Source organism: Nipponia nippon, unplaced genomic scaffold, assembly GCF_047370975.1.
Source record: "Nipponia nippon isolate SJK-2023a ecotype South Korea unplaced genomic scaffold, ASM4737097v1 scaffold_28, whole genome shotgun sequence".
In the NCBI taxonomy this organism is placed as follows: Eukaryota; Metazoa; Chordata; class Aves; order Pelecaniformes; family Threskiornithidae; genus Nipponia; species Nipponia nippon.
Genome location: NW_028262345.1, coordinates 6,141,200 through 6,164,207, shown reverse-complemented (window position 1 = coordinate 6,164,207; position 23,008 = coordinate 6,141,200). Strand labels below are relative to the sequence as shown.

General features: G+C 44.8%; 1 long non-coding RNA gene across 1 annotated transcript; it reads right to left on the bottom strand.

Annotated features, from left to right (window-relative positions):
* Positions 1 to 1,533: 1,533 nt before the first annotated feature.
* LOC148055001 (uncharacterized) lies at positions 1,534 to 19,017 on the bottom strand. Its single transcript, XR_015706099.1, has 3 exons — positions 18,952 to 19,017; positions 2,556 to 2,721; positions 1,534 to 1,720 (listed from the first exon to the last, which is right to left on the bottom strand). It is a non-coding gene; the product is annotated as an uncharacterized LOC148055001 (long non-coding RNA).
* Between the last annotated feature and the right edge of the window lie 3,991 nt (positions 19,018 to 23,008).

Here is a 23,008-nt window from a genome sequence, read left to right as displayed (position 1 = left end):
CCATAACAAAAACCAAAACCATAACAAAAACCAAAACCATAACAAAAACCAAAACCATAACAGGTGCTTTGTGATACCATGATTTTGTCATGAGTGATGTTTTTCTTGAACTGCTAGCAAGTTTTTTGATATACACAGTGTTGAATCTGTTTGCATTACTCTTGAGAACCATTATAGCAGAAAAGCATATGCTAATGAGCGTTGTTGGTTCTGCAGGGTTTCAAATACATGTTTTTCCTTTTGGTTAAAAGGTTCTTCTATCTGCAAAATTTTCAGATGCACTTTACTCATACTGGAAAATCTAACAAGATATGAAATTGTATTAGCAGCCCCTCACAATGGGCTGCAACTACCAAATTAAAAAGCAGTCAGTATACTTCAGAAAAACTGAAGTGATCTGCTCCTCTCCCTCTAAGGATTGCCTGAGAGTAGCTGCCTGTGTCATACAAAGTAGGGGAGAGGGCAAAGATACCAAATCTCAGAAGCAGAGTATGGAAGTTTAACCATTTTTTATCTAAAACATTGCTTTATAAAGGCTGGATCCAAAACACATTGAATTCAAAATCCCACTGGCCCTAAGATTGTGCTACAAAGTGTTTTTTCATACGATATCCAAGATCTCTATAGTTTTGATCTAGCTAGAAACACCACTAGAAGTCAGAAGCTTTGCTTTTGATATTTTCCTACCATCTCGTCAGAGACCTCGCAATATCCAGCTGCACTGGTGCAGATGCTTTCCAAACTGTTTCCAGTGGAAATTTTAACTTATAAACTGCTCAAGTGTTTTAAGGAAGTATGATACTCATAGAGCAAAGATGGATGGCCCATTAAGAGGCTGCACCCTGAGACTCAATTCCCCCCTTGGCACTGATATGAGAGACAAGCTCTGAGCATGCCCTTGCTGCTGAGCAATTGTGCATCCCCTCAGCCTGGGCAAAGACAAGATTGCCGAGCTCCCAGCACACAGGGCTTGCTCAGGTCTGTACTTGGCCATGGAACAGCAAGGGCTGCCTGCCTCCCTTGGGCCAATTAATTTTCCAGCTGTGTATGTCTCCAGCACTCCCAGACTGTCTTTCACCAAAAGGCACTCAGCCCTCTAAACAAATCCAGTGTAACAGACCTAAGAGCACCCGGTCTTTAGAAAAGGGTCTTCAAATGCTCCCTTGCTCCCATTCAACAGTCCTTTCCCCAGAGGCTGTAGCTAAAACACCCCTGGGTCTCCCTGCCTCCCTAACCACCAAAAGCAGCTCTACCCTGCCTGGGAAAGCAAAATCACAAGAGTTGTTCATTTAACAGAGAGCTTGCTTGAAACCAAACGGGGTTTTGCAGTTAGGAATTAATGTTTTGGAACACAATATTATTGGATTGATTTTAAATAGATGTTTCCTTTCTCGTTCGTAATAAAGTGAATGATGCTAAGAAAGCCAGAGGAAATTATATAAACCCAGCCTGCCTATTGCTTTGGAAGTGTCTTTAAATATTTCCCTCCCACAGTCAGTGCTGGATTGTGAGTAGCAAATGACAGAGAGAAAAGAGCAGATGAATATCTATTTATGCAGGAAAATGAAATGTATGAATAGTTATTTTGAGGTCAAATGCATTTTGACAGGTATCTAATTTCATTCTGTTGATAAAATGCACTTTGTCAAGTACTTTCTTGCATTCTGGAGTTGATGGCTGGTTTTTGGAGGTTTTTTTTTTTTTAGTTTGCAATCTTTCTCTGTGGGTAAAAAAAAAATGAAAAATTACATTTGTCAAACATCACAAAGCAATTTAACCTATTGTCCACACAAATATGTTTAAAAAAAAAATTGAATACCCAGGCACTATTTATTCAGCACAAAACCCAAAATTAACAGGCAGTTGTGGTAAGGCACAAACACAGAATCATAGAATGGTTTGCATTGGAAGGGACCTTAAAGATCGTCTGGTTCCAATCCCCCCTGCCATGGGCAGAGACACCTTCCACTAGACCAGGTTGCTCAAAGCCCCATCCAACCTGGCCTTGAACGCTTCCAGGCATGGGGCATCCACAACTGCTCTGGGCAACCAGTTCCAGTGCCTCACCACCAACATAAAGGAAAGGACCCCACTGTAACCTGGCAATGAACAAGAGCCCACAACTCTCTTCACAACTTTGCATTCAAAACAAAAGAGAAGAAACATGGCTATTGAGTGCTGCTGCCAGCCTCAAATAGCAGTAAAGCTAGAATCAGCGCTCAGCTCTGCTGTTGGCCTAGTGTAGAGACTGGTATCTGTTTGCATCGCTGTTTTCACTCCCCTCCTCTGCCTGTTGGGACAATAGAATCTTGGGTGCACTGACTGGATCTTTTCATGCTAACATGCATCACTCCGCAGCATGGCACTCTCCACTAATACAAATAATTCCATAATGCAAGTAACAGGGGCACCTGAACTACTATTCTAATTGCTTTTATTATTGTTGTGCTTAAACTGAGCAAATGGTTTGCTGACTGCATGGAGTATTTTCTGTGTTTGCTTTCCTTTGAGAATTTTCTTTTAAGGATATCATACCTGCCCACACACAAACTCACCTGTATTTGGAGGACATGCACTGTTTCTCATCACTAACCAATTACAATGTCTGAGAAATACCAACAACCTTCAGGAAGACCAGAAAGGACACAGCTTCTGACCTCACGTTTACTAATAAACAACAGTGAATGGCGCAGTCGAGCAAACATGCTACAGTCTTCTCCCCTGTGGAAACAAAAGATAGACGGAAGGGACAATTATTCTGTTGTTCAATGCATTGCTGGTGGGCACTCAGGTATTCTGCTAAGAGGTCTCAAGTAGAGCCCTAGATGCAGTAGAGCTTGACAGTCAATATGGCAGTTTGCAACATTCAGCAGATTAGGCCACAAGCAGAGTCCCTGGGTGCTGCTATCCTCCACAGCTAAGTCTGGAGCACTGGTGAAAAAGAGATTATTTTTTGCCACTCTCCCTGAGCTTGGAAGAAACTCAGGAATGTTACAGATAGCGGGCAAATACCAAAGAAAAAAAAACCTGCTTCTTTTCTAACTTGTTCTCTGTAAGAGTTAAGCTAGCAGCTTTTTACTGCATGTTGCAAATCTCTGGTATCAATAACTGATTTTCTTGATCCAAGCAACACAAATGTCTCAGACTGAATTTCAATCTGTTTAATACATCTTTTTACTGTGGTTTTTTCACTGACAATGCACAGGAATTTCATGGCTTTTTAAAAGCAGGACAAGGTAGCATGGATGGATTTACTGCCAGTGAAATATTGGCATAAGGAAGTTCAGTTTAGTGACTGAGGCTGTGGGCTGCTAGTCTGGAACTCTGTAGAAGACTGATCACCTGGGAAACAGTTTTCCCTCAAAGTTAATAAAAAAATTATGATTGTAATAAAAGTTAATGACTAAATATCATCTGCCATAAAAAAATGGCAGAAGTAGTGGTGGAAAACTCTGGTTTGGGGAAGGAAACTCAAAACTCGCATCTACCACAACTGCATTTCAAAGGAGAGACAATATTTTGTCATGTATCAGCAGGAGACTGAGCTCTTGAACCTGGGCGTCCCCAAGCACTTTGTTTTGTCAGCCTATGACTTCAGAGGACAGTCTGAGGCAATTGCTGGGAGTTTAGCTACTTAAATTCCTCGACTTCAAGAGAATATTGGGTTAACCATAGCCCTAATACTTGGAGCCAGTCCTGAGCAAATAACCAGGCAGAAAAGGAAAGGGGGGTGAGGGGGGGCCGAAGAGGGAAGGAGAATTTGCTTGCAGGCAGGTAGCAGAACCAGCAGGAGCAGCAGTATTCTGACTCTCAGTCCTACCATATAACCTTACAGCTGTCCTAAGCTGCCTTTTGTCTTGAACTCCATTCTTGTGACATAAAAGGGGTTGGATTTTTTGCTGAAGTCCATCTTTTACAACTTTGGGGCAGTTTGGGCAAAGGATAATGCCTCCCTCACCCCCTGCTTCAGGGCTGGCTTCACGGGACCTGCGTGAGCGCTCACAACAGCAATGCAACTAACTGGCTTGTTCCTGCTCAGGGTTTGGGAAGCTTTATCTCCAGGGCTGTCAGTACTGTGGCTTTCACTAAACAGAAAACCACCGAAGTAATTTGCTGGTGACTCAACCCTTGCAGGTGACAAAGTGAAGGATGCCATAAGAGGACAATACCTGGGTGATGCTGCAGGGCAGTGCATTTGGGGCACACACCTTACTATCCCCCCTGCCCTGGAGGCCCCTCAGAGAGCCTGCTTCTCAGCCAGGGCTACCCTGTAATGCCTGGTGATGAACTGCCAGTGTCCTACTAACAGGTTTTATGGATTAGAAGGCATTTAATGAACTATGAGTGCAGTTCATTGAGAAAGACAAAGGGGACTGCTTTCCTGATGCTGTCTGAATTTGTTCTAGCCTTCGCCCAGGAAAATCAACAAGTGTGTTTCCCAGGGTCATCCCTAGCCAGCATCTTGCCCCCAAGCTCACATCATAGTGACTGCCCTGTTGTACCTCAGCAACTTTTGCTTATCTCCCAGTTCGACGCTGTGCTTGCCTGCTTATTTTTTAAGCACCTGCAAACTACCCCAGCCCCAGAGCAGTTTCCCTCCTGGGGGTTTCTCAAGGAGAGAGAAGCTAACAGGGCTCAGCCTGCAAGCAACAGCTTCTGCTTCAAACTTGCCCCTGAAAATTTCCCTGTGTCGACTGACATGGGGGGGAACTTTGCCCGGGGAGAGAGGGAAGGCAGCTCCAGCAGATGAGAGCATGGGATGGCTGCTGCATGATAATGGTGTTGCTTAGCAACCTCTGCACCTGCAGTTCATTTAATTAGGATGTTTCTGAGCCTCTGATGAGGCTGAGCTTGAAAGGGCTTCTGCCAGCAGGGAGTGATCATGCAGTGGTCCTGCTCAGGCACCAGCTCTACCCCATCAGCTTCAGGCTCCACAGTCAGAGGTGAAACAGCACAGGAACCGGCACACAGCTCCACTGCCCAAATCTGGGCTCACACAGAAGCAAAGCACCATGTCCCTATGGCTAGACAGCAGCCAAGGCTGTTGTCACTGCCTCCTGTTCAGCTCCACATCTGGAGAACCGCTTCAGGCTTTTTCTTTTCCCTGGAGGGCAATTGCTGCTCCCAACTACAGAGCTAACTTCCCATAATGACTTTTAAAGCAAAGCAGAAAAAAAAAAAATCTATGAGCTACTATAAACCTAGCCAGCAAATCTGGCTGGTTAAACTAGCCCTATGACCACTGTTCCTGTCTTTCAACAGGCTTTGGGATCACCTTAGAGGCTATGGCTGGAGGATGCACATCCTTATTTCAGCATGCTATCAGCACATCTGCACTACCGACAGAAACATACTCACTTCACCCACATACCCATGAAACACTCAAGATGGATAGTCAGTCACTCCTACTCCTCAGGAATGATCCAGATTACTCTCCCCTTCTGGGTTTAATGCTTAATCCCAAACATTTATCATATTCTACTCCAAGCCTCCTACTGTGCATGTTCATTCTTCCTGAAAGCTGCTTTTTCTTTAAAATCTCTTTAATTATCTCTTCTGCAGTAGTGTCTCCAGCTGGTACTTTTTGTTATGTTATCCTGTGGATTGTACGTTCCTCCAAGTAAAAGCATTAGACCTCTGGAGCAAGAACTCTCCCCTTCCTGGTGCAGTGAGAAAGGATCATTATGACGTCCTCTAAAACACAATGTGCCTCGAGCTGCATTCTGGCAGGTACCACATTTCAAAAAGATGCAAAGGCGACTTCTCTATTCCGAGTATGTAAGGCACCTATCCTGTGAAGAGCAACCCACCTTCCACCCCAGCCAAGTTTGCAGACTGGCGACCAGGAAAAGGAAGATCTGCTGGGTCAGCCACCCAGGGCTTCACATTTTGTAGTAGTTCAGGAAGACCTCATTCCCATCTCGGATTTTTCCACTGTTTTCCTTACATTCATTTGGAGTTTGCCTTTGGGGCCATTTTCCCAGGAGAAGTGATAAGAATCTGATACTGGTAAGACCAGGGGGTATTTATTTCTGACAGTTTCAATTGCTCTGACCTTGCAGGAACAGTTACAATCTCAGGCAAGGACATGGTTCTCTTTCCTTTACCAGGAATAGAAACACAGAACAAATTTGCTATTTTGCTTACAGAACAACGTAGCTCCATGTAGCTACTGCCTGGTTGGGTTCTCAGCAGTTTTATTGCTGTTCTGCCCAGGGCTCCTTAATGCAAAGGCTTCCAGTCTGAAAAGCAGTGAAACCCAGCCCTTTTGTGAAGCAATAACTGCCAAAGTAACCAGTCTTAGGAACATGAGCTGCAAAAGTGAACTCACAGGCTACTGGAACAGATTTGGGCTACTGAGCCCATACTTGTCCTAGTGTGGAGAAGCACCCAGCATTTCTATTACAGGCTGTAAAGAAACTGTATCAGAAGAAAAGGTCTGTACAAGGTGCTTGTCTGAGAGTTGCTATGGTTACAGCACGATGTTGCATAGCAACAAGCTAAGCTGAACATCACCAAGGCATTTTTCCTTTCTAAATTCCTTCCCCTTGTGTATTCATCCAAATGAGTTAGATTTATCTCCAGCCCCAGCATAAACACACAGCAGGGAACATCTACCTATTGATTTTTGTAGTAAGACCATCTCTGTGAGCAGTGTGACAGAATGAGGCACGGCTGCCTGGTGCCTCTGCCTAGGTACAGCACACGAAGGCGGGTGCAAGAAGCTGGCACAGCCTCAGGGTAATTTCATGGGGATGGCCACACTTCTGCAAATACAGATTGGAGAGCCTGCATGCAACACCAGGCTGTAACAGAGCCAGGCCCCAGCTGAAGAACCACATTTACACCTCCAAGCAAATATTTAGGAGTCAGTTCTTGCTGCACTCCCTGAGGCAGGGTTCTGGCACTTGCTCACCTTCAGCAGCCTGCTGACACCAGGGGCGGTGGAGGGGGCACCCTGTGCAGAGCCAGGGAGACAACGCTAATAGCCCCAGCACACAAAGGCATCCAACACCTCCAAAGCACTTCCCTTCAAACCCAGAAAATTTTTCCTTCTGCCTTTCAGGCTGCTTCCCTGCTGCAGAGCTCTGGCAAAGAAAACATTTGTTCTCCTTCTGGTCCAGGAGGTAACTGGCAAGCATGGCTGACATTCAGGAATGCAGTTCAGACTTCACTGTGCCGGGGGAGAAATTTGTTTTCTCACTAAGGCTTGTGATCACACTGTTGCTTACTCTGACACCCATACACATCCACAGAGCTAGCCACACGTATTCAAGCCCACACACACCTATGTACCACCCAGTCGCGTGCTTCTTGCTACTTCACGTGTCCTCAAACACTCTCAGTACATCCACCAGGGTAATGCCATTTGCACTCCTGCAATCTATGCACAAGCACGTATGCATTCTTGCCTGCATTTATTCATCTGTGTACACACCTCCTGTAGCCTTTCACTTCAAGGCTGCTGTCAACTACAACTCCCTGCCATTCCCAGGATGACATAAACACTTTGGAAGCATGCTACAGAGGCACATCCCAGGTCAGTCACTTGTTATCTTAGTCAAGAAGCTACTGTGGGAGGGATTTTTATTCCATTCTCCTGTTATTGCCGCTTCTGCGAGGGGCTGTCTAACCAGATATAACTCGAGAATAATGGTGAGCCTAGCATTTACAGATATTATTTCCTTTCCCATCCAAAAGCTCACCTCCGTTGACCTCCAGCCCTTTACCCTCAGCCAGCATTATGCTCCACTTTCCCCATATTGTCTGTTTACTATATTGACTCTTTCCATCTGCCTTCTGTTCTCTGAAAAAAAGAAGGACAAGGCTTTCTTCTGAAAGCCTGACATGGAGAATCAGCTGATTTTCGTCATGTGCTGGTGGTGTGAGGGGGCTATCTAGGGGCTGAAGTTCTGGGCCCCTGTTCTTTACACGATTCGTGTCCAGACAGAAACCACACCCTCCCAGGGAGGCATGTGGCTGCTGCTGCACACATCTGTGCAGGCATACAGGCCGTGTATGGTACTGAAAAGCTGTCAGCACAAATCTGCCTGACCTTACAAGGGCCCTGAACAGTCAGGCATGGGAAAAAGACAGCAAAAGAAACCCCACAAAGTCATTCAAGAAGTCCCCTTGCAGATTCACCTTCAGTTGCAGAGCAGAAACTTTTTTTTCCTCTTTCTTTTCTTATCAAACACAGAACTAAGGCAGAAAACAGCCTGGCTAGAAGTCCCTAAAGGAGCTTGTGAACTTTGGATAGCTCACATTCCTCTCTGGATCGCCAAAGGAAGTTTACTTATAAAGACTTGAGTTCTCAGGGCACTCAGCACACTGGGCCAAGACTCCTGGTCTGTGCTGCAAAGACAAACACCAGAAAAGTTGCTGCATAAGACCTTGGGTTCAGCTGATTGAAAATGACAAAAGAGGTTTTGAGAGAAAGAAAGCATCAAAAAGGAATGAGGTAAAACAGGCTGGAGCAGGAGGGCTGAGGGATCCCACTGAGAGTGAGTAAAAGTTAGATGTTTGTTTTTGATAAACACTCATGGCTTTAGAGGTGAAAGATTCAGGTCTTGTCAGAAGTCAGGTCTTTCACTCACCCTCAGACAGGACACTCTGACTTCACAACCAAATGTAGGACGACTCACCAAGCACCAAAGAGTCAATTGCATTTCAGCAATGGCGAACATACACACTGATACCTTTCTCCATCCACTACTGCAAATCCAGACAGGCTGCTCACAAGCCCACAAACACCAGTGACAGCTGCTATCATCAGTTTCTCTGTGCCCAGAATTATTCAAATACTCAGATGAGTTGGGTTATTTCTCATTATTACTCCGCTGCCATGACTACAGTGTGCCTCAGAGATCAGAATCTCTGTGCAAGGTGCTGTACAAACACACAGCCAAACAACCACTCCCGTGGAAGGGATAAGCAGAGTAAGGGCATCCTAGGTGACACTAAAGCAATTACAAGCAGCAGAATAAGCTGTGACTGCAAGCCTGTGTATGTATTTCACTAGGATTTCTGCAATGGGGGACAGGCAATTTGGAAAATCCAGCCTGATTTTCTTTGCAAAGCCCAAGGGGATCCTTGGCAGCATAACCTGCTGTCTGAGCAGTGGATACAATTATTACAATATGAGCTGTGCTAATGCAGCAGGCATGGCTGTGTTGGACCCAACATTCGTTGCTTCTGGTGTTATTTTTAATATGTATTCACCATGCTTGCCTTTGTTGTGTGACAGCTCCTGACAGATCTGGCTTCTGTTGCACTGACCCAGCAGACAGGAAAGGAATCACATCTCACTGGAAGGTGGCTAGAACAGCTTAATGAATATAGTCACCAGGGTTTGACTCAGTTAGGTGGTGAGCCAGCACCAGTCGCAGCATGTGCTCCCCTCTCTGTTTTAGTGCAGTGTCACTAGCATGTTTGAATGCTTTCCATAGAGAAAAGGAGCACATCAGGAGAGTTTAATAACATTGGGCTGCATCAATGTCAGCTATATCTGTGCAGTGCATTTCCCATGTTTGCAGCTGCTGCTCAAGTTGTTCCACCATCAGAGGCTTGGAGATCTTTTTGTCACCACCTGGGAGCTGTTGTAATGGAGTTGGCACTTAACTTGCCTCTCGCAAGTAAGGCCAGCTACCTGCTAGCCCCTAGGACTTGAGGAGCCCAATGGCTTTTTTATGGCCCTGATGGCTGGATGGCTGGCACAGGATCAGGCTCTTTGCCATGAGATGGGCAGAGAAGAGTGTCACACCTGTGCCATGTCCTGTGTCATACTATCCCCTTGCATGCTCCTTCCCTTGACTTTTTCATTGCTGAAGCTGGATGAAGACTCTAGGAAATCCCCTATTATACTAGCTGAGAAGCTGTGACCACTGAGGCTAGAAACTAGTGTGTTTCTAATTACTGAAGCTGAGAATTTCTCAAGAGCCTCTGTTTTGGCATCAAAAATCTGTTTGAGCAAGGACTGGGCTCAGAATTTCACAAAGAAAGCCTTGCTCCAGCATGTGAGCCCTGAACTGTGTCAGTGCCTCCTCTCCTCACAGTGGAGGTGTTACCTGGTTTTGAATGATGCTATTCATTTTTAAGCAGTGAAAGGACATGGGAACTAATCAAGAGTGGAAGGAAAACACCTGAACATTTAGTGAGCAGTGATCTTGCTTGGGGGTTCATTTAAACATTAGCAAAGACTTATCAGTGATAACAGTCCTGACATGTTCAAAACAACATGGACAAAAATACTTAGAGCTGACCCTCCCCTTGGTAGGCGAGTCTTTGATGTCTTAAATTCCCATCCTAGTGAGGAAATTCAGTTGCTTCTGGCAGCCCTGGGACTCTGTGCAACAATCACCCAAAGCACCAACCTCTTTGCTGTGCCAATGACACCCCCATTGCTAAACACATAGAACCACCCTGAACTTCAAGCCATAACTTAGCACCCGAGACAACAGTGTTTGCATTGTGCTTCCTCTGACAGATCATTTTCCATATTTAAAAAAACCAAGACAAACAAATTGTTACAATCCAACAAACAGGTGGCAAGGAAACAGCTTGCATTAAATACTTATTTGTAACTAAGTAAATCTCCTGGGATTAGGGGCTATTCTTGTCAATGAGAAGTTTATCTGTAATTTTCCATCCTCACACAGAATGAGCTGCATTAAGACCAAACTACAGCTATTGTTTAGTGCTTCCAGTCTCCCATCTTCACATTAAATCACAGCCTCCAGAAATCAGTAGTGCCTATCTCTCACAATGACACAGAGCAGTTGAGATTTTGAGCAATGCACCAAGCTCAGTGATTACATTAGAGCCCTTGGATGTGCTTGGATTCAGTGGGCTATCACGAAGCTCCAGCCAAGCAGAACCGTTTGAGCAAAGCAAACAAACCACCATGCAATTCGGTTATAGCAAATTGCACAAGCAGCAGCAAAGGGCAAGAAAAAAAGAGCAAAAACCAAGCTCTCTTTTTCTGAGGGCTGTGGTAAAATTCCAGTCTGAGTAACCCAGCCCAATCATTGCTTAAATCACAATTAGTGGGACTTTGGGGAGAGTTCAGAGAGTTCATTTTTAAGGGACTGCCTTGGATGCTTACAGCAGGGGAGCACATCTCTAGCTTGAAGAGTAAGATACTGCCACTCACAGAGTGAGCCTTCTCTAGAGAAGTGGTGGAAATGAGTCTCAGTTTGGGAGCTGTCATGTCACCTCCCTGAAAAGAAAGGGCTGGGGAAGGAGGGAGAGGGAGGATAAAGCAAGAATCATCCTTATCTGCTCACCTCCTCCCTAGTGAGTCCTGTCCAGTGACAGCCACTTGCCCTCTAAATGCTGGCTACCTTCTCTTTTGATAAGATCTATGGTCTGACCAAAGGTGGCAGACCTGGTCCCAAGAAGTCAAACATGTCCCCTCCCCAAGCCCCACATAGAGGTGTTGACATTTTAAATGATAATGTGAGGGCAGAGGCATCCAGGAAGAAGATTATTTCCTTGGGCATTGCAGCTCTCTACATTGATCTCTAATAATAAGCCCGTGTGCTTTAGTGTTTGTCTCCAAAATGGACTAATTCAGGAAAAGTAAACATGTCAACTAAATTGCTAAACATGTTAAATATCCATTGTCTTTTTAAGTTCAGGTTTCACAACTGATATAAAACATGATGCATAATCCCCAGAGCCAAGTGGGATTTGTGAGACAGTAGAATGCCACATTAAACTCAAAGCTCCTGGGCCAATGATTGCAAGTCCATTTTGCAGTAATGAATTGTTTGTTATAGAACACGTCATAGAGCAGATGTCTCATCAGTCACTGCGCCAGAGACTACAGCACTCTGAGAGGCTCAAAAATCATTCCTGGATTATGGTACAAAATTATGCAGAGAGATGCAAGTGTTCAATCTCAATAAGAGCAATGTTTCTGTTCTGTTCTGCACGTTAATAGACAGTGCTTATCCAGAAAGCAATTGGCACAGTTTTCACTGCCTTGTGTATTGGACCATAAACACTTTAGACAAAGGCTTGGCTAAGTTAGAGCTCAGAGAACCAGCCCCAGGGCTCAGAGAGAGGAGAGAGGGGTGTTTGCTGGAGACCATGGTCTCCTGGCCTTGTTCACATCACCACTCAGCGCTCCCACTGTGCCACAAGGAGGGACTGATACAGGTAGCAAGTAAAAGCAATTCACTTAGGAGCTGAGAGACAACATGCGATGAAGTAAGCAGATACAAAAGAGCTAGTGACATCTTCTTGCAAATTCGCATGCCCCAGCTCCTTAATAATGTACACAGCTGCACACAAAGTATACCTTTAATTAACACACTAGAGCAAACTAAGTGTAACTGATACATGAGAACAAGCCATTAGTAAATCTTCCCTAAACAATTTTCTCATGGACTGGAGCATCTTTTGCTTTATGATTTCCCCACCTCTACGGGGAGTCCTGGAGGACTCCTGTCTTGCAGACCTTCCCAGGAGTGTACTTGGCTGCTCCGAGTTCCCAGTACCACCTACCTGCAGACGAACCCAGACTCTTCCTGTTTCAGCTACTCCTACATCTCAGCTTCTCTTCTCCTCCTGCAGACTGAAATTCAGCTCCTTTCCTCTGCCTCTGCTCTTGGAGGGAGGGTAAGTGCAGCTTCACACAAGCACTCAGACTACAGTAGGTGCAACAATGCTCAAGTGGAGCCAAACACTTATGCCCACCACACAGAGAGTTGAAGCGTGAGTGGGGAACACTGGATTCACTTCCTACCTCTGCCCTGAGCTTCCCACATGACCTAAAGAAAGCCATGTACATCCTAACACCCAGCCCACTGCCCCTTCCAGCCCTGCTCTGTGTGGTGGGCTCAGCCAGCACTTACTCCACTGAGCTCACACATTCATATGCGTATTTACACTGCCTCACACAGGGACGACCCACATCTCAGCCATGGTTTCTGAGCAATCCTGTTCTGGTTTAAAAAAAAAAAAAAATAAGAAACCCATTCACAGCATCCTTCCCCCAATAGCAGAGCACCAGGGCAGAAATCACAGAAATCATCTCTAGGGGCCAGGGGGAGCAAGTCATTCAATCTTCTGTCTGATTTCTGAAACACATGTGGCTCTGGTATTAAGATGTATCCCCACGTCACAGCTTCAGGAGCATTAGGGGCTGGGGGGGGGGGGGGCGCGGGGGGGGGGGTGCGCAGGAATCAGGAGCCTAACATCCAGCTAAATCAGAAACAGATAAAGAAGCCAGGAACTGTCTTCCATCTCCCACATAATGCTCGGTTATTTACTTCAATCAGGGTAGACTTTTGCAGAGAAACTGCTAAGGGTGGGTTTGGGTTTTTTGTTTGGTTGGTTTTTTTAAATGAAAATAATTTTTTGTCAAATTCAACTTGAATTTTGTCTCCAGTTTCCTGAGAGTTCAAAAGGAGAAGGCAGAGGGAGCACAAGGCACCTTCTGACATTCTTCAAGGTCAGAAAAATCTAGAAAGGAAGAGGAGAATATCTCCATTGTGTACTGATACCAATTAAGTTCAAATTTAAGTCACCCAAGTGACTAGCCTAAATTTGGAGTCTCTTGTGCTATTCCAGGGAGGAGAAGGAATTGGCACAGAGGTCAGATTTCTTAAATACAGTCTTTTTTACCAGTACGGAGCACATAATCAAACCAGAGAGGGCTTCCTTGCCCCGGTCTCCATGTTTCCACATATCCAACCCCTAATGTCTTTTGCCAAGCTTTTACTGCACACCACAACCCTAGCCAAGCCTCTGTGGAAAGCTGGTTTTGAACACCTTTCTTTCCCAGGAATCTGTCTCCCTGCTCCTCTTCCTCATATCCACCCTGCCCAAAATGCAAAATGCAGGAAAGACCCTGCCTGGCAAAATTAACTCCGGAGCAGTCTCATACATCTTTCTTTGAGGTACACATATGTCCCTGTGTGTGTCCAAGCTGAGCCCCAAGGGATGAGATATTTCGTACCTTGTCCCTCTGAGCCAGCCACTCCCCCATTCATGCCAGGAGTACTCAGAACAGGTTTTCAGATCAGCTTACCTGGCCAGGCACTGCTGCCTCTGGATTAAGCAATGGAGAAACAAAACAAAACAAAAGTCAGACCCTTAATCACTACTTCATGCTCAGCACTACAAAACAGTCATTATGGCTGGATTTTCCACTTCCTTCTGCATAGTGAAGATCAACATTTTAATATACTTAAGGCTACCCACCAAGACGCAAATTTGATAGAGTGTAATTGCATGTCTGGATATCAGCAGCCTGCCTCAGTGGTGTCTTTCTCCTGCATCATCATACCAACAAATGGAGAACGTGACATCAAAACATAAGCCAAATAAGCCTGGATAATGGTCCTCCTAGGCCTGATGAGCCAGTGGGTCCTCTGGGAAAGGAAAAAGGTCTGTCATCACTTGAATTCAGATAATGAATTCAGTTCTGCAATGAAATGAACAAACGCACACACCAGTGATGTGTTCTCATACCCAGGGATTCCTCTCCCCCCTACCATCATTGTCCTGGTTGGTTTCTCTTTTTTATTTTTAGTCTCTCTTCCTTCTTGCTCTGAGGTAAATTAAAGACAGCTTTTCTCAGCCTCCTCCCATCAGAGAGAACACCCAGCTCTGACACATATACTTACACTGCTCTGCAGAAAAAAATGAAATTAGATCAAGATGTGACACATGCCTACAGTCATCTCTCTACTCTCTGTGCATCAGATATGTAGGGCAGAATCCCAGGTCTCTGGTACCACACTCATACATTGCCTTTCAGCTGGGCTGATTTGCTCCAGTTTTGGCGATGGCAGATAGGACCAGTGGCAGCACAGAACTTCTTCCCCTGCAGCGCATACTGGTCTGCTTGCAGGTACAGCATCCTTCAAGGCACGACCTCTAAGGCCATTTCACGCTAAGTAGCAATAAAAGCTCCGTTTCCTGCAACTCTCACCTCTCCCTCTTTTGGAAATCAGAAACTTTACTCGGAGGATTGCGCATCAACCTGCTGGCTGTTACCACAAGGTGTTTTAACTGGCACTGTTCCTGACCTCAGTGCATTAACTCTGCATGTGCCTTAAAGCATGCATCCAAGCAGCTGGACTGAGCATTTGCCTTTCAAATTATTGGAGAGCAGCAATAAACCCAACATAGGATTTTTGTTCTGATCTCTCTCCCATCCAGTCATTGCACAAACAGTGAATGATAAAACATTTATTGTAAACATTCATATATATCTATTAAAAAGTATTTCCAAATGAAGGAGCTTTATAATGCACAGCTCTAGCATGCTTTGGCCTTGCTCCCATTATTATCACCTGCAAAGGTTTCCTTGATTTCTGCAATGCAGGACAAGGTTCCAAATAATCCTGGGAGCCTCTGGTTAAAATGGGATTGGCTCCTTTAACTCAAATGTTGCCACATTCAGGCTTTTAAAGAGAAACTTTTCTGTTACCATCTTCAACCTAACACAGCAAAATCTAATGCAGCTACAAGGAAGGATCAGCTAAGAGCAGAGCTCCTATTTTTTGCCAGCCAGTGGGAAAGAAAATGCAGGCAGCCAGTATGTGCCTGACTGGAAAAACCTTTACACTTTGTAGTGAACCTTATTCTGGAGCAAAGCAGGACTTCTTGAGGGAAGCTATATAATTGCTGACAAAGAAAAGCTTGGCCTTATTTCTTAGCCTGCGTGTAGTACCTTCTAGTAACAAGCTGTCACTGAATGCTAACACTGCCAAAACCATTTTAATTCTTACAGCTCCTTGCTTTATCACATTATTAGGATATTGTGCAAGTTTTTGGTTGGTTAGTTTCCATTGTTGATTACTGGTGGTGAATAGCAAAGCAATAAAGTATATCCAGTGACAAGTTCCACCACCGGGCAACATTACAACATGAGAAAACTGATTAATCAGGTTGTTGGAGTAAAACAAATTATTGCTACATAAATGTGTTAGAGATTACTGGAGCACTTGGCTAATTCTTTCATTTTTATCAACAGCAGTTTCTCTTCCCTTCGAAAGCTATTACAGGAGTTTACCCTCATGGAAACACTCTTTAATACTCCATCTCATTGCATGCCTTTCCCACGTACTTACTCGTCCTCCATCAGCCTCAATGGATTTGTTAACTATTGTTTGTGTCTAGCAGGCCCAAAAACCCAGAAGGTAAAGCTGTGGCAGCTCAGTAGATCATTGATTTCTCATTGCTATGACCATTACTAGTCAGCAGACTCAAGTCAACATTACAAATACTTGGACTATTGAGGTACAGCAAAATTTGGAGCATATTCAATGCACATATCCAGAACCCAAAATTTACATTCCACTTAACAGTAGAAAGCCAAAATATTCTGTATATGTCTATTCACATTTTACTACTAAGTTCCTGCATATGTCTTCTCTCATTTTAAGCAAAGCATTCCAACAGCTCAGCAAGCTTAAAGACCTGACACCGTATCCCAGAGCAGAGTGCATGCTATTCAGAAAAGCAATTGTTCATTTGGTTCTGGTTTTCTTCTACCCCAGTCTCAGGACCATTGCAACTTTGATGCGATTGACATAGGCACAAAACATTGGAACTCTGATTCACAGTTGTATTTTGCAGATTAAGTTTCAAATAGGCCTTTCTCTCCTGTGGTTGTATAAGAGTTAAATATTAATACACCAGCACATAGCATTAAGCAGCACAGCAGCTTCTCAGCATAAAGGATGCGCAGTGTAAATATGTCAACAGTTTCATTTTCTTTCACTCTTCACCTGTCACTGTAGAGTGCCAATAAGGAAGCATTACTGTGTAGCTGTTAAATACCTTACAATGCTTTAGCTCAGCAGTGGCTGCATTTTCTACTTCAGCCTGACACTCGGCTAACACAGGATGCACTTTAAAGGAGAAATTATTGTCTTGTGATTAATCCACAAAAATAACACAGTGGTACTCAAGAGATCTTGCTTAATTTCTAACTTTCGCTACTGGCTTCCTTAATTTCTCTCTACACAGCTTCTCAGAGATCATAACACTATTCCCTTCTCCCAGTCTCTGCACATCTAATGCATTTAGTATATGCCCTCCACTGAGCAGGGATTGTTCTTCATCAGGTGTCCATACAATAACTCCACAAATGAACTGCTGATCATTTGAGGCATAGCTTTGGGCATACCTGCAGTGCCACTAATAATCAAGTTGGTGACTTCAGTGAACAAGGCTTTTAAGAACAAGCAGATATAATAGGGCCTAGTTCTTTCACATATTTTATTCAGTACTGATGGACTCAAATGAATTTGTAATTCACCACACTATTAAGATGGTCCCCATTTACCTTGCAGAAATTCAGCAATGCAGAAAGAAATCAGGGTTTTGGGCCAGCTTAGCTTTTACTGAGTGTTGATCTTTCTTCATACCTCTGTTACCCCTCCACACAGCATCCTGGCTGCATCTCAGGACTGCTGTGCAAACACCAAGCCATTTTGTTCTATAACAAGTTAGAAACCCTGGAGACTTTCATCAGAAATGGCACTAATATGACATTTATGCTTTATATTCTTGTTATTTACACAGAGGTATCACTCAAGCAAACTCTCTCATATTTCTGTTTCAAATCCTTTCCTGCTCCTCAGACCTAGGGGAACTGGGCTTCATCCAGGTTTAGCAGGGACAAGAGAGAAGACATCGCTCACCATGTTTACTTGATTTGGTCCTGTCTTATGTTCCCAGCCTCACATTCCCAAGCCCAACGAGCACCCACATGAGACAGACACAAGGACAAGGGAGCTATTTCATTCCAGAAGTCCCAAAACTCCACTTGGTGAGTGCAGCATCCCAGAGCAGCTCACCATCCAAGGTACTATGGATGCAGCATCCTACAGTACTAACTCCCCCACACAGTTAACTCTTCCTTTGCACCACTGCAGAGATCACCTCCTTGCTCTGCTCCAGCTATTTGCTTTCCTTCTGCTAAATCAGGAGCAGGATAACAGCCTGGGTCCTCCACCCCTTAATCTATTTTGAGTGTTTCTGTGGCAGCTAATGCTGTTGCACAACAGCTGCTCTATTGCAAGTGTCGACCTGGGCTATTTTTAGCTATGTTATAGTGAAAGGAAGCTTAAAGGAGGCAACTGTCTTCATTACAGTCTCAAGAGCAATTCCCAGACATTAGCCATTGTCTACATCAATTCTTTTATTAATTTGAGTGTAGTATTCAGACTAGGGAATATGTATACATGCACTCTTAGGCTTCATGGTATCCTCAGCTCAGTCAGATCCATTTAATTACCTCCATTAAAAAACAATAAGGCTCTTAAGAGTAACAATTTCCTTCTGCTGATCATTTCTCAGGCTCCAAGACAGAAAATGCCGTCTTTTCATTGGTAGGACTGAGGGGGTAAAAAAGCTGTGGATCATGGAGGAAATTGCAAGCAACTTTAATGACTAGAATATTTCTAATGCAAATTCTGATGCACTTTGCTGTTTTAATTGCACTGGCTACTTACAAGAAATTTACATAATCAAACTCTCAGTCTGTTACTGTAGGTAAATTGCAGTGAAGGATGACAAACATCACCAGAGCATGTGCATTAATGACAAGAATCCATCTCAACTATTGACAGAGAAGAAAAGGTACAGAGATGGGGTCTGTGGGACTGACACTGAAGACTCCCCAAAGCACAGGTCAGTCTTGGCATCAGTTTCTTCCTGAGCTGATTTAAAGGACAGGTAGCTCTGAAAAGCCCTGTCAAATGCGTCCCAAACAGCAAGGCAAAAGTAACTTTACAGGGATACAATCAAGTACTTTTTATCTCTTAGATGTGCTCATTTTTGAACTTTTTTCTTCTGTGATTTTATTTTTGTTTGCCTATTCGTTAGATAGAATTATACGCTGATAAATAGTACTAACACATTTGATGTCCTGACTGATGAATAAAGCCTTACAGACAGCATAAAACCCCTAAACCATCCACTCACCACCTGCGTCTGTGCTGCATACAAGAGATGATCCAGACATTCTTAGTTCCAACAGTCAGGTTTCCCAAGCAAAGCCAGAACAATGGCTCCCTAGCAATAAATGCAGATGCTGATCACTTCCAGCTGAGGCAAGGTTTGCTTTTGATGATGAAGGATTTCAGCTGTTTTGAGGTCAGTCTTAGACACTAATTAAAAAAAAAAAAAAAAAAAAAAACCACAACAAAAACCCCACAACCCAAAAACCAAAACAACCAAAAAACAAAAACAAAACCTTCCCATGCTTGTTTCACCGGGAAGAAAAAAAGGAAGGTTTGGGGTTTTTTTACATGTCATTCTAAGTGAGCACTTAGGAGGCCAAGCTATACAGGTATTTTGAAATGCGGATGTATTGATGAGAGAGCTTTGCATGCTGCTGAGCTGGAGAAATGCACATCCAATGCTGGGAGCAGGTGACTTGCTAGAGTTGACTTTCCTCCCAGCTGCTGAGATGTGTCTTTACTCCTAAGGATCTAAAGTCATATCTGTTGCAGAATCACTGACAGCATTGTAGATTTTCTACTTTTCCTTTTTTGCTACTACTGGTTCCTTCTGTAGACACTTGCCTGCACCCTCTTCTTCCACAGTACTTGAATGAGAGCTCAGTGCCTTTGCTGTTCTTCTGCCACCTGTTAACAAAAATCCCACTTCTTCAACTCTTCCATGCAGAGTGATCAAAGTCTGACTCAAAAGTCTGGCACACAAGTCATAATAATACCTCAGGAGATCTTATCCACAGCACTAAAAACAGAAGGAACAAGATGCAAAATGCTACTGAAAATGTTTTGTAAGAGAAATTTGACAAAAGAAAAATCCCATCCTGCTAGTCCAAACCTGGACAGACAAGCCTGTAGAGGATTCTTGTCAGAAGGAAGTTAGTTAAGACACTTGCAATTATACAATAGCTACTTGTTTTTAAATTATAATGGTACCAGAAATGGTTGATCTACAGCCCGTACATTCTCCGGAAAATATTTTTAATGTAATGAGACAAGAAATGTTTCAAGATGTTAGTGTAAAATTCATGAGTATTTTTGAGGCACAGGCTGAGCAAAAATAAAAGACTCCAATGGCTTTTAAGTCAGTTTAAAAATATACTGCTTTTCATTACAAGAAAAGAGTTCCTGGCGTGGAATCTGCAGCAAAGACTCATTCTCTGTGATGGAGGCCATTTTAAACAGGACCGTAGAAACCCAGATAAGCCAGAACTGAAAATGTTCATATAAGCATAGAGCACAATTCATCCCTCTTCTGAAGCTAAGAAAACCCAAAACATTGGACTCAATTAGATTTCTAGTCCATGTTCCCATCTGTGCAAATGCTGCTTAAAAAAGCAGATAGTGCTGCTTTTCTTGTACCTGAAGGGTAACCTCCAGCAGTCTCAAACTCCTGCTAAGCACACAAGCGCACACCACCAATACAAAATTTTTTTAAGAAACTGGAGTCTCCTGTGTGCACGTGAAAGAGCATCAGGGCTCTTGGGTGAGTGAGTTTCCCTAGCAGAAAAGCTGCAGAGTCTGCCTTTGCTGATACATTCATGAGGAGCAATGGTCGAGGCAATGCCCTGGCCATTTGCTGGATAGCCCTGAAATACCAAAGCTGTGCATGTGGATAACTGGGCTCCCAGGCCCATGTGTGAGTCAGCAAATTCAGAGTGGCTGTCAGGAGAAGGAAGACCCACTCTGCTTCAAGGAAGATTTTCAGAGACAAAATAATTGCAAGACTTAGGACTTTGTACCTCTTGCAACATATGTCATGGGAAAATGCATGTGTATGCTACTCATTGGAAAAATTCACGCTCAGCTGCAGAGTTCATCAAAAGCTGCTGAAGCAATTGCTCCTTGATTTGTTGCCCTATGTTTTCATTTAGTTTTCGCAACAACGGCAGCACTGAATATCAGAGTCACTGGCCCATGAAGAAATACCAAATAGTAAGGAAGAGAAGCAGAATATATTCCCCCAGCTAGTGGAGCTACTGAACTGAGAAACCCATGCTATGAAAGGTAAATGAGGGACAGTGTAAGAACAGATATGGACTAATCACTAACATCACCGAGCAGCCCCATCCTTGCCTCTTCGTATCCCACCTAAAATGCCCACTTCAAAAGCACTCCTGCTTTTGGCCATAATTGCTGTTCATATGGAACCCACAGCAGACTCAGACAGCGTTCCTCAGCACCGTGCCCTCCAAGCAGGCAGGAGCTGTGCCTCTGCCCTGCAGTCAGAAAATGGATGCAGACAAAGGCTAAGGGATTCAACCAAGTTCAGGCAGGAAGTCTGTGTCAGAGCAAGGAACTGCACTAATGGTCCCAAATCAGCACATTCTCCATCACATTAGCAATGCCTCTTTCTTGACTGCCTATACCGAGGCTGTTCCTTTCCCCAATGGTAAAGTATACACTGAAAGTTTGCTCAAACATCTGCAGACAACCTGTCACTTTATTTTCCTTCTTTCCAACTTATTAATCTCAGTTCTGTCTCTTTAAGGCTCCTGCCCAAAGGATACAAGAGCAAAAAAAAAAAAAAACCAGCATTTCTTCCCTTCATATTAATGTTTCAAAGCCAACTTAGAATCACTGCAGCAAAGCTGTAAATTATGCATGACAGACAACTCTTGCAGCCCATCCCCGATCAGAGCAGGAGGAGGGGGAGTATGGCATTGCCACTGCTGTTCAGTAGTCCTGCGTGCTTGCTTCTGCAAGGTAAAGTCACACAAAAAACCATCCCATGCATCTCTCAGAGCCCCCTCTTTCCAGTCTCCTTCTCACTATTTGAGACCCACCAAATCCTTTGCTTAGGAGCCGCTAGAAGCTCCAGAAGCTGGATCTGGGTTGCCATATGCTGGGCGGGGGGAGAAGGAGGGTGGATTTACAGATGCACTGCGAGGAACACCTCTCTCATCCTCATGAGCTCCACAGCCGTGTCGACAGGGAAGAGGGCAGAAGGGAGAAGAAGGGCTGCGTTCCCCTTGACAGAGATAATACCCCCAAATGGAGCAAGAACGGGGCTTGCTTCAGCCGTCGCTGTCAGGATGCCCAAACGCACGGCCCAGCAGCCGTTTCCTGGGCTGATCTAGATCCAGCAAGTCGGCGCAGGGTCCGATTTTGGCTGCCACGAAGCCGCACTCCCTGCACCTTCCCCGCAGCCGGGGAGCTGCTGGCTCCCTGCCCTCCCGGGGCCCGGCCGGCAGCGGCTGCCGCCCGGCGGCGCAGACAGCCCCGGGGCCGGGCTCCCCTCCCCGGCTCCGAGCGTGGCCACGCACTGCTTGGTCAAGGATTGCCATCTGCTGGCACCGAGGGGAAAGCCTGCAGCCCTGCCACCACCCTCTGCTTGGGCCAGCAGAAGACACCCTGCCCTGGAAGCAGAGCTGTGGACAGGGGGAGATCATAGAATCATCGAATGGTTTGGGTTGGAAGCGACCTTCAAAAATCATCTCATCCAACCTCCAAAGATGGAGGCCTCAGCAAAGTGCTGGGATGGCAGAGTGACCTCCAGGTCTCCAGGCTCCACCAGCCCTCAGGGAGCACTCCCAGGCACCCCACCGTGTGCCTGCGCCCCAGCCTGCGGCCAGCTTTCCCTCGCACCCTGGCACCTGGCCTGTTAATATTATTTTTTCATTTACCTGGTGCTAGCTGTTTTCCAGGTCTCCCTAGGACAATTGGTGCAGGCAGTAATTAACAGTGCACACTCCAAAGAGGAAAGATCAAAGAGCTGACCAAGTGCAACTGTAATTTAAGCAAAAACAGAGCAGATGATTGCAAGTCCAGGAGGAAATGTGCACTGCAAAGCCTTTCAGCCACAGTCCGGGTTTAGCCCTCTGTGGTTTCTTTGATGCTGCATGCCTAAGAAATGTAAATGCTGTAGCTGTTCATCACTTTCCCCCAGGTCAGGTGAGAAGCTTTGTCTTCAACTGAAGTCTATGCAGCTCCTTCCCCTTGAGAGGCTCTGTCCCCAGCCTGCACACTGCAGCTCCCCGCGCCTCCCTCAAACTTCAAGAGAGTCCAGGCACATAAACTTCTCT